This window comes from Lates calcarifer, linkage group LG3, assembly GCF_001640805.2.
Source record: "Lates calcarifer isolate ASB-BC8 linkage group LG3, TLL_Latcal_v3, whole genome shotgun sequence".
NCBI lineage: Eukaryota > Metazoa > Chordata > Actinopteri > Centropomidae > Lates > Lates calcarifer.
The window spans coordinates 2,885,542-2,901,177 of NC_066835.1; positions in this window are offsets into that span (position 1 = coordinate 2,885,542).

Genomic DNA, 15,636 nt, shown 5'->3' on the forward strand with positions numbered 1-15,636 from the left:
AGTACAATGAGATGCTTGAACTTCTGTCCATTTTATTCTACTTTATATTTCCTGTCTGCTGCAGCTCAGCTGGGAATATACTTTTTACTCAAATAAATTTATTTTTTACAGCTATTGTTACCAGTTTAGATTAAGCTTACAAGCAAAACTTGATGAGTTTCTAAAATACAGTGAAGTTAAACACTGAACCACTTTTAAGTTATTAACAGTTTCAACCAAAGAGGTCAAATTATTTAGTATTTCACAGAAAAAACAAAGATTAAATACTTGAATAATTAATAATCTAACAACCCCTCACATTTATCTTATGACCCTTTGGAGAGGCCCAGTGACAAAGCTGGGAACCACTGAACTATAGTAGTTAAAACTACTTCCACCTCAACCAGCATGTATCGTAATAGTCTATATTTACTTGATCCTTTTAGTACATTTTACTTGTAAAACATCAGTAGGATTTTAAATGCAAGGCTTTTACTATGTAATGGAATATTTTTTCTATTGTGGTATTAGCATTTTTACATAACAGAGCTTTCAGGTTTTAGCTCAGATCTGACTTATAGTCAAACAGCCAAACAAACTTTGCATCCTTCAGACCCGGACTATGGTGAGATCATCTTTTGTATATAACAGAATCACTCTGCGTTGTGATTCATAATGAATGTTGGACATTTAGCCTGTCACTGTGATTTGTATCAAATGACTGACTGGCATCCACTTTGTTTGCAAAGTCAAATTCACTGGAGTGCTTTTACATGCAAGGCCACTACCTGTCCTCCGCCCACACACTTTGGTTCTCACTGGTATAATTATTCTCACAATAGCGCTACAGTTGCATGCATTTATACAGCATTGTTGACCTGTTGTATTATTAATGTTATAATTTGTCCCTCACAATGGAGATGATCTTAAGTTGATGTTTGGACTGTTTTTATGCTTTTGTTTATTGAGCGTGCTGTTTTTTTTTTCCTGCACATCATTAACAGCAGCTGTTAGAACTTGACAAAGGACTTACAGTCACCATGCCAGTAGCTCTGTGAGGCTGCAATTTGGCACAGTGGTGGTTTGCACTACATGCTAACATCAGCATGCTAACATTTTCACAAGAGCTAAGTTTCAAATGTTGTAGCTCAAATGTTAAACAAGAAAATCAGTTAAAGAAATATCATTTCCATCCATTACTTTCATGTGAATATTAGGGGATGCACATATCAAGATAAACAGCTCAGATCTGATATTTTGTCTCTTTTAACTCTTTATCTCTGTAGTGTAGTGGAAGCTAAGTGGGTTTTTTAAGTCAAATGCTTCATATACATCATGATTTATTCACATTTTACAGAACCTTTTTTCCCACACAGCTTTTCTATCCACAAATTTTAAATGTGCATAAAAACAGGTGGATGGAAACACATTTATTGACAATGTTAACATACGCATGTTTAGCAGGTACAGTGTCTCACTGACTATCTTAGTTTAGTGTGTCAAGGGATCTGCAAAGTTGTTAGGATCGATCCTCTGGAGAACATGAATGTCTGTACAGAAGAGAGAGATATTTCAGTGTGGACAAAAGTGGTGGCTGCACTTTAAACAGTTTTGTCTTTAAGAGCAGTTCGTGGTTTAAATTTGCCCTCGGACAGACTTGTGGACAGGAAAACCATGAATGAACCATGAATTGGCCTTATACAATTACATATTTGGACAGCAGTCTGCACAAACTACTTTGTTTTAAGAGTACCCCAGCTTTAAAGACCCTGTAGCTGACTAATTATGTTTCAAAACAAAGACTTATCAGTAAACTTTAACCTTCTGGTGCAAGTTAATTACACCTGTCCACCTGCTGAACCCCATTCAAGTGTAGTGAAATAAACAGGCAGTACACTCAAGAGGGCACAGAGTACTCACTGCAGGTAGACAGTGTTGCAGTCTGAGCATACTCTGCAGTCATTACAGGGGAGGGGAAAACTGTGGGCAGCCCTTTAGGTATTAATTGGTGTGCAAGAGTTTTTTTCTTTCTTTTTTTTCTGTTCCGGCATGACAGTCCATCAGACTTACAGATGAAGACGTGCACCGTGTGGTTCACTGAGATTGCTAGAGATAAATATCTTCCATTCAAAAGGTACTTCAGAGCCATGCAAAATGTTGATATTCATGAATTATTTTTTTGACAGTGGCTGAGTTTGGTTGCTTTTTTATTCCCACCTCTCCCTCCTGCTGGATAAGCCAACCGAATATTGCATTGAAGAATGTTTGATATCATGCCTGAGGGGTGTGTGTACAGAGTTGACACATCTGAATGATTGATACAGCTTCATCGTGAGCATCTTCGATTGGAAAAATAAATGAGGGAAGATGGAGTCGAGGCAGGTAATAGATGAATTTTGCCTAAGGTGGTGACTGGTCTGTTCCAGGTGGTGGAAGCGAAGGTTGAGCAAAGACAAAACATTTCTCCAGAAGTGCATTATTTAATACACATTATTTAAAACACGCAAATGGAAGGGGAAACCTTCACCGTGTTGATGAAAAATGTATAACGTGCATAAGAATCCAGAATGTAGTTCTATTAAGCATTTACGACCACTAATCACCTATTTGTAAGACAAACAAATAATAAATAAATGACCATCACTGCTTTGAGCTTTTGAGAGGTCATGCAAGAATGAAAGTCAATGAAAAACATTCAGATTGTGTGACAGTTCAAAAAACAAAAACAACTTGTCATGGAAATATTTCATCACAATGTAAATAGCAGAAACATGACATTCATGTTACTAGAATGTGCACTTGCACATATTTGACTGGTGTTTTTTTTTTTTTTGCATCGGCAGCCCCTACCAATGCCAGCAACATGAGCCACAGGTCTGAAGTCAGTCTGAACATGGTCTTAATTCAAGTTGCATATCAGTGAAGCAGAGTTCCTAAGAAAAATATCAGTAATCTAATCATCAATACCACATGATATGCAATCAACCTAGGACTTTTGGGGCCCCTTTTGGTTCGGCATAGAGAGAAAAGTACCGAGGTAACTGGTGGAGGGTGGGGTTGGTCATTCAGTATCATGAGGAACCCCACCCACCCCAGTCACAACCTCTTTACTCTCCCTACCCTCCTAGCATCAGCACGTCCTCTATCGGACTCTCCAACAGATTCCTTCCTCAAGCTGTGAGAATCCTCAAAATGACTTATGTGTTATATGTGAAAAACATATTGATATAAACCTACTGGCTATTTTTTTGATTTTTCAATTTTCAATAACACCAAACTCATTTGTACAATATGAGATACAAACTGCGTGTTACATAGCTACAGTAGTAGAGGACAAAAAACTTTAAATCTAAATTAGATTTTACTGTTATCTTGTCTTCTATCATGACTCTATAATGAAAAAAGCCACTGAAGTACAGTGTTCCAAGTCTGTTTAAAAGGCTTTGGCATGTGCCAGTTGTTATACACACCACCTGTGTGTTACTGAAATGTTCTGTAATTAGGAAACTGTTTTATCTACACAAGCATTTATCTGTGCGAGTTTGAACCTTTTGTATATTTCTGAGTAAACCAAAAGGTTTTGCTCTAACTGGTTTAGTGAGCTAAATGTTTTCATCAACATAAATAAAAGAAAGTTAGATGTCAGTTTAGACTCATGCAGTAGTCAACGGGGTTCATAAGCTACACTTCATCTGGTTTACACCAGACACACATGGACGAGCCTCGAGTATTACAGAGGGTTTGGGTCACAGGAATCTACATCTACATGTTTTCACACCAACTAGTAAAGACAGACTGTATATTGCACAGCAATTTCTGTACAGATTAATTAGTATCATTGGTTTCATTTTATAGAATGTACATATGATATATTGCAACAATATGTTACTTTGAAAGCAATGGATTACATGAATGTGTCTGCGCCTTGGTGGTAATGAGTGCTTAACTGGAACATTATTTCTCTCTCAGACATAGAGCTATTGCTTATTTTTTGAGCAAAGTTTTTTTTTCCTTTACTTGGTCCCTAAATTAGTCTAATATGTCAGAGCAATGGAAGTCCAAACAAACTGGGGGAACAGGCTGCTTATTTGCAGTTAAAGAGTAACACAGTGTGCTTTAGATCTTGATTTCTTGTAATTTGTCGTTTTTTTGTTTTTGTGCACAGATTGCATCATTTGCATATCTTACCATACATATTTTTCTTCTGCTGTTCTGTTCTCCTGCTGCTAGTTTTGTGTCTTATAATACTGCATATGTTTTCAGATTTTTTTTTTTTTACCTATAATTCTCTGTCCTTGACTGATTATGGCACTGGTCACCTCCAAATACATACAAGTACATATACATAACATAGCTTCATCCTACATCTCCCCACATCACTGAATACTATTGTATATTGCAGTGTAATCACATAGATTGTATATTATAATAATGAGTACATATTTAGCACTCAAAACATCATTTGATTTGACAAAACAATTCACTCAAGCTCTACTGCTTCCTTGTTTTGGACGTGTGACCACATCACTGGTTCTTCTTCAGTGTGTGTGTGTGTGTGTGTGTGTGTGTGCAATATGTTTGGAAAGCTCCAAAGCAAGCAAACAGGCTGGAGCCAGCAAAGAGGCTGCATTGTTATCTGTTGTTTCCAAAATGAAGAATGAACTGTCAAACACAACTTTAAGCAACCATGGAAGAGAAGTTGTGCTGAGAGAAAAGCAAATATTGTGCGCTGATGAAGTCTGTGCATTGCTGTCGAGAGCTCCAGTAAGACATGGGAAAGTGTAACAAACATTGATCAACACTGTCAGCCACTAAGCTGACTAGTGGTAGTAGAAGTAATAGTAGCATTTCTACCACTGCTACTCTCAGCTGAAGCTCTCAATCTCTTTGTATGAAAATTTAAACTCCAGGAAAAGAACTTCCTTTGTAATGAACACTACAGACTGACACCAGGATCAATTGATAGTATAATTAAGTGATTATGCATATTAGTCACTAAATCAAAAAAGTGGATTTAGTGTTAAGTTACTTTTTGATAGACTTTAACTTTTGTCAATTAGAAATTTCTGCTAATCAAAAACTTCTGATTTGATGCAGAACTGCTCTTAGCAGTAGTGTGTGTTGGAGAATGAATATTTGGGCTGAGGACACACTAGAGAATTATCACCCTGATTTCCATCAGAACCTCCCATCCTGGCAATCAGAGGGTAAATCCTGAACTGGGGCACAATGAGGACCTTTAGTCAGATATAATTAGTTTAAGAGGAAGGTCTGATATTGAGAGAGTGGCCTGAGTCATCAGGAGAATATTAAACATCTGGCCTCATTACCATTCTGTTATTTCTTATCAAAGTGCTCACTTTCAGCTTCACTGAAAAGCAAGACACAATAATACCATCTTTACAGCCACTTAACCCTAATCTACCCGGTCACATTTTTAAAACCTCCACCGGAAAACTAACTGTTGTCATGATCCCACCCAGAAGGGTCTCAGGGATTCACTTTAATCACATCAAATCACCATGTTCCCTGCTGGGCTGACACAGAATCTGTGATGATGAGGACAGCTGCTGAGAGACGAGTAGCACCTTGATAAATGATAACTGGCTGCTGCTCAGCCTCAGAGAGCTCTGCGCATCCAGGCAGATCCTCACAGCTCTGGACTGACATTATGGAAACAGATGTGACATGTGACGTCTACATACACAGGACAGGATACTATAACTGCTTAATATTATTTACAGCACAACACTGCTGCTGCTTATTTTTTATTTATTTATTTATTTTAATCTACGAATGGTGGTGGTGTGTGAAAGGCTTTGCTTTGCTGGACGTTGATAAAGATTGTGCTGTTTGCTGAAAGAAAGCTGAAGGCCAAGTCAAGAACAGAAAGTGGAAAGAGTAGTCAACAACTATAATCAAGTAAAAGTACTTAATACTTATCATATTAGTTACTTTATAATAACCAGTATTCAAGAGGAAGGAAGAATAGTCACCAAATATCTACTTTAATGAGAAAACAGCAGTATCTACTGCAGGAACTAGTTGTGAGTAAATTCATGAGAAAGAAAAAAGTTGAAAAGTACTGATAAATCACTGTCTTCTCCTGACGTTTATTAATTAATATGTAACTAATGATTAATTCATTAGCAGGATAAGCTTGATTGAAAACAATGATTCTTCTCAAGAAGGTCCTTCCCATCACTTCAGTAGATAAAACAAATCAATACAAAAACACTTACATACACAATGCTTTCCCAGGCCTAACCACCCCCACACCCTCAGTGATACTGAATACATACAGTTAATGTACACATACTCACAAAAAGCTGCAGACATATATTAACATACACCCTACACGTTTTTCTTTGTTCTAGGAACAAAGAAAAAAGGAGGCTCAGTATGCCTTAGACTATACGATGACCCAAATGGAATCAAAAAAATGTTTTAAATTGCAGCCAAACTGTGGTTTAGATACAGGTGTTATGTCATAACTATGATGGGTTCTAATGCACCTCAAAACAAATCTACAGAGACTATTATAAACTAAACTGAGTGGGCAAAGATTTGTTTTTGATGTGTTCTGATAGGCAATATCAACTATGAAATAATTTTCCTGACCTGTAGGGTGAAACAATTAATAAGACAATATAATGTTCACTGGCTGCTTTTCTTTATGACTGAATTAATATGGGGCTTAAAAGAAAGTTAGAAATCAACCCACAGACCAACTATTTAAATTCTTCTACTTTCTCAGCTGGTGTCCTATCAAAAAAATAACTGACCAGTTCCAGGTTTGATGCAAATGTCACATCTAGTGTTAAACAACATACAATCTGTACATATTAAACACACCAATAAGTTAGACAGTTTTAATGCTTTTCTTAGATAATATAAATAATATAAGATCATATAAAAATGTCAACATGATACAGCATCCCTATATCTTGAGATAATTCATGTGAAGGTTTCGCCTCCCTGTATGCCTCCTGTGGCCAGCTGTGACCAAATCAGTCTATAATCTCATATTATATCTTATTAGGTCCACATAGCTTGCAGTCTAATATAACAGTCCTTCTATAAATCGTTCCTCTATGGAGGTTATAATGTTCAGTTCTTGTTGAAACTGTGTTAAAGGGGTGTTGATTCAATTCATTTTGGAGGCTGAAATTTGCCTGAGGAAGACCATCTGTGGTTGAAACATCAGTCATGTCTACATGAAATATGAGTAATTTGTTGTCCCTGTGTCTCTCTTCATCAGGCTACATGAATGACCATGTGTTTTAATACTGTCAAATAGTAATTTAGAATTACTATTACTACTTTACAGTGCACTCTACTTTCCCTATCTGAAGTATTTGCTGCAATGTTAAAAAAAAAAAAAAAAGTTAGAAACTGTGTCTCCATGGCCAAGAAATTAGCATTTTCCATGAGAAGCCTAACTGGGAAAATCAGGTTTCCCTGCTCCCTCACCCAATTACAGTAACTAGGTTACCTGATGTTTAAGAAATCAGGTTAGATGAGAAGGCTGTCTGTAACCTGGTTGGTTATATGCATGTAAACATACCTCACTATGAGGTTGTACTGACCTCAGAGTTCACAACCTGAGCCTGCTGTAGCCTGAGCTTTGTGTTAGGTAATAGGTCTGGAATGTTTTGTCTCTGCTGAATTCATTATTTTACATTAAAACGTATTCACAAAAAGTTACTGCAGTACATGTGACAATGTAAATGTAACATTTTACCACCCCTCTCTAGCCTAGAATAATTGTTATATGAAGGAAATATGGTTGAACACTTGTTTTCCCTCCACACACTCAACAAAATGTATTTTTATACACCACTTTCATCTTACTTTTCCTGTCTGCCCACCAGCCTCACCTGTGAGATTACAGTTTACAGAGAACCATGAGTATTTTTTTTTTTAGTAATAGCACAAGTGAGGACAAAAGTAAAAAAAAAAGAGTCCCCTAAGGGCCAATAAAAACAGCCTCTTCCTGTAAGGCCAGTGAACGAATTACCACCCACCTCCCCAAAACTGGCTCCCTCGGCCCCTGGCGGCCGGGGCCTCTAATGCATTTACCAGTGGTGACGAGGAAAAGGCACACTAACGGGAGAGAATCAGCTTTCTCAGAGATGGTAATGGGGGAGAAAAAGAAGCCTCTAGCCCAGTTCCAAATCCTAATGTGGAGGGCAGGGCTGCCAGAAAGGAGGCAGTCATGGTGAGAGGCAGTGGGATTGGTGGGATTATAATGACTTTTGGAGAGGATGAGAGGTGCAGATGGGCTGTGGGAGGAAACTGGGTCCAAACCCAGCGCAGACGTTGGACGTCAGTGGTGGAGATGGTGCCGTCTCACTCAGCAGAGCATCATAAATCCAATTAAACACTCAAATCCAAATTAACACATGCACAAACATGCACAGAGGCACAAACAGACACTAGGACCATACTGCAAGTACAAAATATTTGTTCTCAGATGCAAAGAAATTCATCAACCAAGCTGGCATCTGTATTTCTCAAGTATTAAAAATGCCAAATGCCAGCAAATGCTTTCCTCTGTCTTTGTGGCCTTCTTACAAGAAGGACAGAGTTGTTGCTCTTCATAAAGTCAAAACAAACTGCAGTTCTAAATCATGGAGATGCACAAACAGACACAGGCCCTCAGACAGAGGCTTATTACTTTTTTTTTTGTTTTCACACAAAATCTAAACAGTCAAACCTCAACAGTTTCATATCATCTGAGATCATAAAACCCCACAAAATCGATTCTTGACATTTTTACATCACTGACCCAACTGCTGCAATTTCATACATTAGCTGCCAAGAATCAATCTCCAGTCAAACTCAGAAGAAGATCGTGACTTCTTGCAAGTGATGGAGTTCCTTTCTTCAATTGTAAACATTATTTATGATGTACTCTACCTGTCAGTGGTGGATTTTTATGTTAACATAATATGATTTTTTATCTTCAGTTTAATACTAAACCTACTACTGATACTGGTAGTATTTTTTCCAGTAAATTAGTTCCAAAGAAAAATTTTCAGAGTGAGATCTGTGGATCATCGTGAATTATTTTTGAAAAGACACTTCAAATTAAAATGTCCGATCCTTACTGGGGGTGGTGAGAAATATCAAAACCTGTACAACACAAGCGGTTATTATAGAACTGAATCTACATCAGTGTCATTGTTGATTTTAGCATTGGAGCTCCCCTCACTGGTGACTGAAAGCCCATTTCTCACTTCAGCTGTGATATAGAGTAGTAATAGAGTGAAGGTATAGTCTTGTACTGAACTGACTCAGTCTGTCACATCTTCTGTCCTGTTTTCATAAATTTGATCATCATTCCTATTGCTAATTATGACAAAATCACTGTATCAAAATCAATGCAGCAGAACCTAAATATCCTCTTTTTATTCCTTACTTCTTATCACTTAGAACTCTCCTTTGATGGTAATCATGTCTTAGCTGTATAGAACAGTGAAAGTACAACAAACATGTCTTTATGGCTATATATCATGAGGGAGAATGTGTCTTAGGTATTCATTTAAAAAAATGTTGCACTGATGCATGAAAAGTAAAAAATGTGAGAAGAAAAAAAATGTGTAGAAATGACACATGAAATGTCTTGTTGTGTTATTTATATGTAATTTCATGAGACCAGACTGAAATGGCAAAAAATATCAAATATTGACAGGGGCGACACCAAATTGTTTACAGTCTGCAGATGTTTGTTTTTCATGTATTTTTCCACCACTTTGACATTATGTGTAATATTACAGTAAACAAAATACCTTATTATAAGTTCAAACTTCATCATTACTGAATTGTTATTGATGAGAATGCTGAAAAGTCTCTAAGATGGCATTTAAAAATCATGCTGGAGCTTCTAAAAGGGTAGAACTGACGTAAAAATATTGCTCATGTCTAAACCTGTCAGAAACCAACATAAAACAAGAAAAACATAAGTAATGCTGTATCTCATTTTCACATTCATTTTTCCAAGCTGTGTGCCGCTTTTCCCTACACTGATGGAAAATTGGTTTGATAAGTGATGACAAATGGTGCAGTGTTTGCTGAGAAAAATTGAACATCCTGCTAAATCGCAGGAAGGAGAAACGGTGCCGATCTTTACAGCCAGCAGCCAGCTATTCCCCCATCTCTCACATGTCTGTCAGATTCACTGTATGGGATGCTGGTGTGCCAGGAAAAATACTCAGCCTTATTGCATTTCCAACATCAATTTAATGTCTCTCTCTTTCTCTCTCTCACACACACACACACACACCCAAAAAAAAAAAAAAACAGCAGGCGTAGCAGGCTGAAAAATCACCTCAATACAAAATGCAAAATGCATTCATGTTTAATCCCTCTGCCTCCTCTGGAGTGTTTTAGAACATCCAGTTCTGATGTTGGAAAGGTATTTTGTATGAAAAAAAAAGAAAAGAAAAAGGCTTTCAGTCAGTGTTACTGAATTGGGTAGATTGGTCGTACATATAGGTATAATGCATTGTTAAGTAAACAACCACTCTGTCTGATGCCTCACCACCACTGCAATTTAATCACACCAAGAGTAAATATATGAATTCCTGCTCCTGAACACTCATTAAGGATGCTCACCATACGGCTCCTTCCTGGAATGAGGCATTTGCGGCTTCGGTAGCGAGAGTAATGACCATCATTCATACTGCCAGCTTTCATTGCCTGGTGGCGTGTTTAGCTACACATACTTGAGATTTGGGGGAAGGAAAGGCAATTGTATTTAATCATCCCTGGGGAGAGATTTGCCTTGAAAATCGCAGACAAGTGATCAATGGCTCATGCAGACAAGAAAAACACTGCATCCAAGCATTACTCACCTAACATCTCTGTCACCTGCCTTCATGTGTACATATTGTGGGATAAGATAGCTGAGTGGTCTAACATTATTTCAAAGTAAGATGAGACTTTCATTAGCGAAAATTAGCTGAGGAAAAAGAAATATTATAAAAATGGCGATAAATAAGACTCACACTTACTCATTATGATAGCATATCATCATAATATATCTGCAGCTACAGTGACTCAGCAATTAATGAGCGTAATTACACACTTCACCCCCCCCCCTTCTCCTTCATTCAGATGTGTGATGTATGGCCTCTCCACTAGAAGTTTCTGTCAGACGTCGCCTTTAATTCCTCCTCCCAGTGACAGAGGTTTATGAAGACTGGCTGACATCACCCGTTGTACTCTGAGTCCCCACACACAATCATGTCTCCTGATGAGACACAAATGAATAAGGCTGCAATCACAGCCCAAACAGCTGGCAGTCATTGAAGTAAACTCTTGAACCTGAGGTTGTCATTCATTCTTTTTATTCTTGGAAATGCCATCAATTGGTATGTTAGAGTCTGAGTATTATTATATCGGTTGCTCTGTTAGTCAGTCTGTCCACCACTTGGTCCTGTCTCAACTTGGATGAATTGCTGGGAAATCTTGTACAGATGATGAACCTGTAGCACAACAAACATGTCAAATAGTTTACTTATGGTATAATTTGAATACAGTACGCAATTTTATAATTTTATAATTGTCAAATTAATCAATAATGGAAACAGTTTTATGCTGCAGCACATTCCCATCAGCCTCAGCTGCACTTTATATTTTGTGCTCATCAAATGTTAGAATGCTAACATACTACACTAAGATGGTGCACATGGTAAACATGTTTTTCAAAGTTAGCATTTTAATATGCTGACATCTAGAACAAAGCACTGTTGTGTCTAGGTTCAGCCTTGCAGAATGGCAATGATGGCTGTTAGTCTCTCATTCAATGAGAGTCAGAGTGAAATTAAAGCCTTGGTTTCCTTTGTGCACAACCTAACAAACTTAAAAAAATCACAAAGGAAGAATGAAGAGAAAAATAAATCAGGGATGAAAAGAATCAAGACCCTCCCCTTGGACTGCAGGAAATTTTGATGGACGTCTTTTAACTGTTTAACAATAATGAGCCCACATTATCACATGCTGCAGACAAGGCAGAGAAATTTGCAGTTTACCTTCACATATGCATGATTGTTATTGTATCACTAACAGGTATTTGCCTCTCACCTTCATAACAAAATGTGTGTTTGTTGCCTTAGCTCAGAGCTTGACCCGAGATGGCCTCCACTTTAACTGGGATACAGTATGTGGAGGCGAAGGCTCAAACATTTCCACGGAGAAGTAAACACGGCAGCTTTTCTGAACACAGCGTACCACTGCACTTGGTCAAACAGCACCTGAGGGCTGTTTTCATCTTTTGCCGCTGAGTCTTTCCTCACTTCACAAAGTTGTTTATCTGTCTCTGCAAATCTCTGTTTTTATGTCTCTCTTCTTCTGTGAAACCACACAGGCAGCATTTTTCAGCCCTGCTGTGAGTTGCTTAAACCTGCCTCTCCTACTGTACTGGCTAATACATATGAACCGTAGAAACAAAAAGGAAGTTTGCCCTTTATGTTTATGCTGCTGTTTTTTTCATCTGGCAGATCTCAGCAGATGTAATTATCTTTTCCCCTCGTATTCCCCTGCTTGTTTTCATCAGTTGCCGTGTTTAATTGTGGCTGATTGATCTATTGAACAGCAATGTTCCTCCCTCTTTTTGTGTTTGCTACGTTTGATGGCAAAAGAGCTGCAGGACCACTCTTCTTATTCTGGGCTGTATAGATGCATTCTCACAAAGCTCCTGGAGCATCAACAATCCACTGGCATACGATCAAAATGTCTCCCCCATTGCTCCCCCCCCAGCGAGCTGTTGTCAGAGAAAGTGGGTGTTTGCGAATGGAACAAATGTGTTTTACAAAGCTACCTGAGAGCTCAGAGCACGGCTTCTTCTCTGCAGCTCCTTGAAACTTTTCTTTGTGGAAGGGTGCTTTTTTTTTTTACACAAGAGAGAGAAAAGATAGGGCAGTGTGAAGCCACCCACACTCTGCAGTGGTAGTCCATCTCCATGGGGTCACTGGGGTTAAGATCACCAATCAGAGAATGGTGATTGAGCCCTTAGGATGAGAAATAGCCAGAGCCTCTGGAGATCCAATCAAGAGTCCACAGGCAGGATACAGAATCTGTGCTTTCACTAACTCTTTCACATTTGGATTCAATCAGGTGCTTTGTGGCAAGATGGGGAGCCCTCTCATGTCAAGGTTAGAGATAGCAAAAGAGAGAGAGATGGATGCATTAGAGCAACTCTTTAAAGGTGTTAGCGCCGGCGAAACAAGGTACGGCTGAATCTTCTTTTTGAGCGACATCCAAATTGGCCAGCATGTTATCGCTGGGTAAAGTTGCATCAAAGTTTGTCCCAGGGCTGATTGACTGGAGAGAGCCGCATTTGAAAATTGTCAACGTGTCACTTTTTTCTCTCTCTCCCCCTCCTTTCCTCTGTCCCATCTCTTTCAGGCGCTCTGCTAAGCTGGACAGATTGGCCCTCCCTTAATTCCCATTATTCTATGCATTTTCAAACAGCCACGTTGAAACTGCTGGTGAATTTCAACCACAGCCGGCGAATGCAGCACGGCTGTGCCTGCTGCCTGCTGCTGCTCGTATTGATTTCCAACTTCTTCTGAGTTTGCTTTGTTGTGGACTGAGGCAAGGAGCATCAACAAAAACATGTTAAGGGTTTCCATGACAACAAGTGCTAGGCCGGTAATTTTTCTGCTGGCTGTACATGGGAAAGGGCAAGTTGTCACAGATAGGTAAACCCCCATGGTGTCAGGATGATTGTTGTTCAAACTTATCTTTATTGTCTTACAGTGTGCACATGCACACACACACACACACACACACACACAGCAGAGCCTGGCAGCAGCAAACAGCTCTCTCTCTCTCTCACTCCATATATATATATATATATATATATATATATATATATATATATATATATATATGTGTGTGTGTGTGTGATATATATGTGTGTGTGTGTGCATGTCCGCATTGTAAGACAATAAAGATAAGTTTGAACAACTTGTGTGTGTTTTCACATTACACCACCTTATAATGTATATAGAAGGTACTCCAGTCCATGATCAATATAATATGAAAAATATATGTATTATGTTAAAAGAACAGGGCTCATCTGTGAATCAGTATCAATATCAATGTAGAAATGAATTTGTCTTTGTGGAGTTTCAGGTGACACAGCATGAAGCTGTATTTACCACGGGATGATCAGCATTGAGGGGAGCGTCATTTGAGAGGACGTCCACTCAGCTTTTCTGTCCAGGCTTGCTGCTGTCTTTTCTATGTACTACACCTTCAGTCTTCAGTACCAAGATGATGCTGCATGCACACTAGAATTAATGCTAAGGTTCAACTGGTACTGCGCTCACAGCAGCTGTGAGTATTTTGAGGAGTGTTGTGTTCCTTGACCTTCATCTCACAGGTCACATACAAGCTGCTCAGAAACATCTGATCACTGGGGCATGTTAAAGAAGCTTTTCTGACACTAATCAAGGCAGAACAAACCATCACTTTCTCCACATTCTTGAGGAAATGGTCAGTGAATTTATACACTGCATGGAGTTACAGGTGACAATCTGTAATTCATTAAAAGATGATAAAATACAACATCACCTACAGCTACGGTAGTAAAGGACAGAGCTGCTGATACAAGAAAATATGTGGTATAAAAGATTTCTGTTATTATCATCTCAGTTAGTGACCTTTGTTTCACACTAATTCTGTCACTTTTTCTGTTTATTTGTCCTAAATATTCTTCAGGGATTTTTTAAAACAGTTTTGAATTTGGTTGGAAGAAACTTGTTTGTTTCTTTATTAGCCCCAAAATGAAAACATATTCAGTATCAACAAATCAGACATGTTGGAGAAGTTGTGGAGGGGAGGCAAATCACCACCACATTTTTTAGAGCTGCCCTAAGATGCAATTAGTTTGGAAAAGTACATGGACAATCATGCAGCATATTCTTGGGCTACAGATCCCCATGAGTTTTATGACACTTTATTTTGGTGATCTACAAGAAGGAATAACAGGAAATGATAGATGATCTCTTAAAATGTGAACTATAGCAGCAAAAAAGCAATTACCCATAAATGGTTACAATCAGATCCACCTATAAGTAGATGATTGGCTTGAAATCATTAGAGATTCATGAGATGGAAAGATTGACTTTTCCTTCTGAGACTAATACTTAATGTGTATATTGCAAGATGGATGCTCCATCATGCATACTCAGATATAAATTATGCTGTGCTGTGCTAGAAAAAATACCTCTGTAGTCCTTTTTTCTAGCAGTTAATTAATAACATATACAGTATCATGTGTTTGTATGTGCTGCAGTTCACAGTAAAATCTGCAAATACACAGGACATCTTGTTAAGTGCAAGTAACAGTAATAATAAAGTGCTAATCCTTTCATCAGTATTTTAGTATAAAAGTAGAAATGAACAGCTTTTTGCTGTTTTTACACACACTCTGACTATGATGTTGGCTGGGTAACAACTTCACTCAGTCCTGTTAAATGATTTTTACTTCACGCCTACACAGCGTTGACATGATTCTGACCAAATCGAAGTTACCATTCTAATTTATCAGATTATTATTGCAGCCATTTTTACTGTATTTAACCTGCACGACCACACCAACAGATGGAAAGCAGGAAAATAATGTAATAGCAACCACAACAG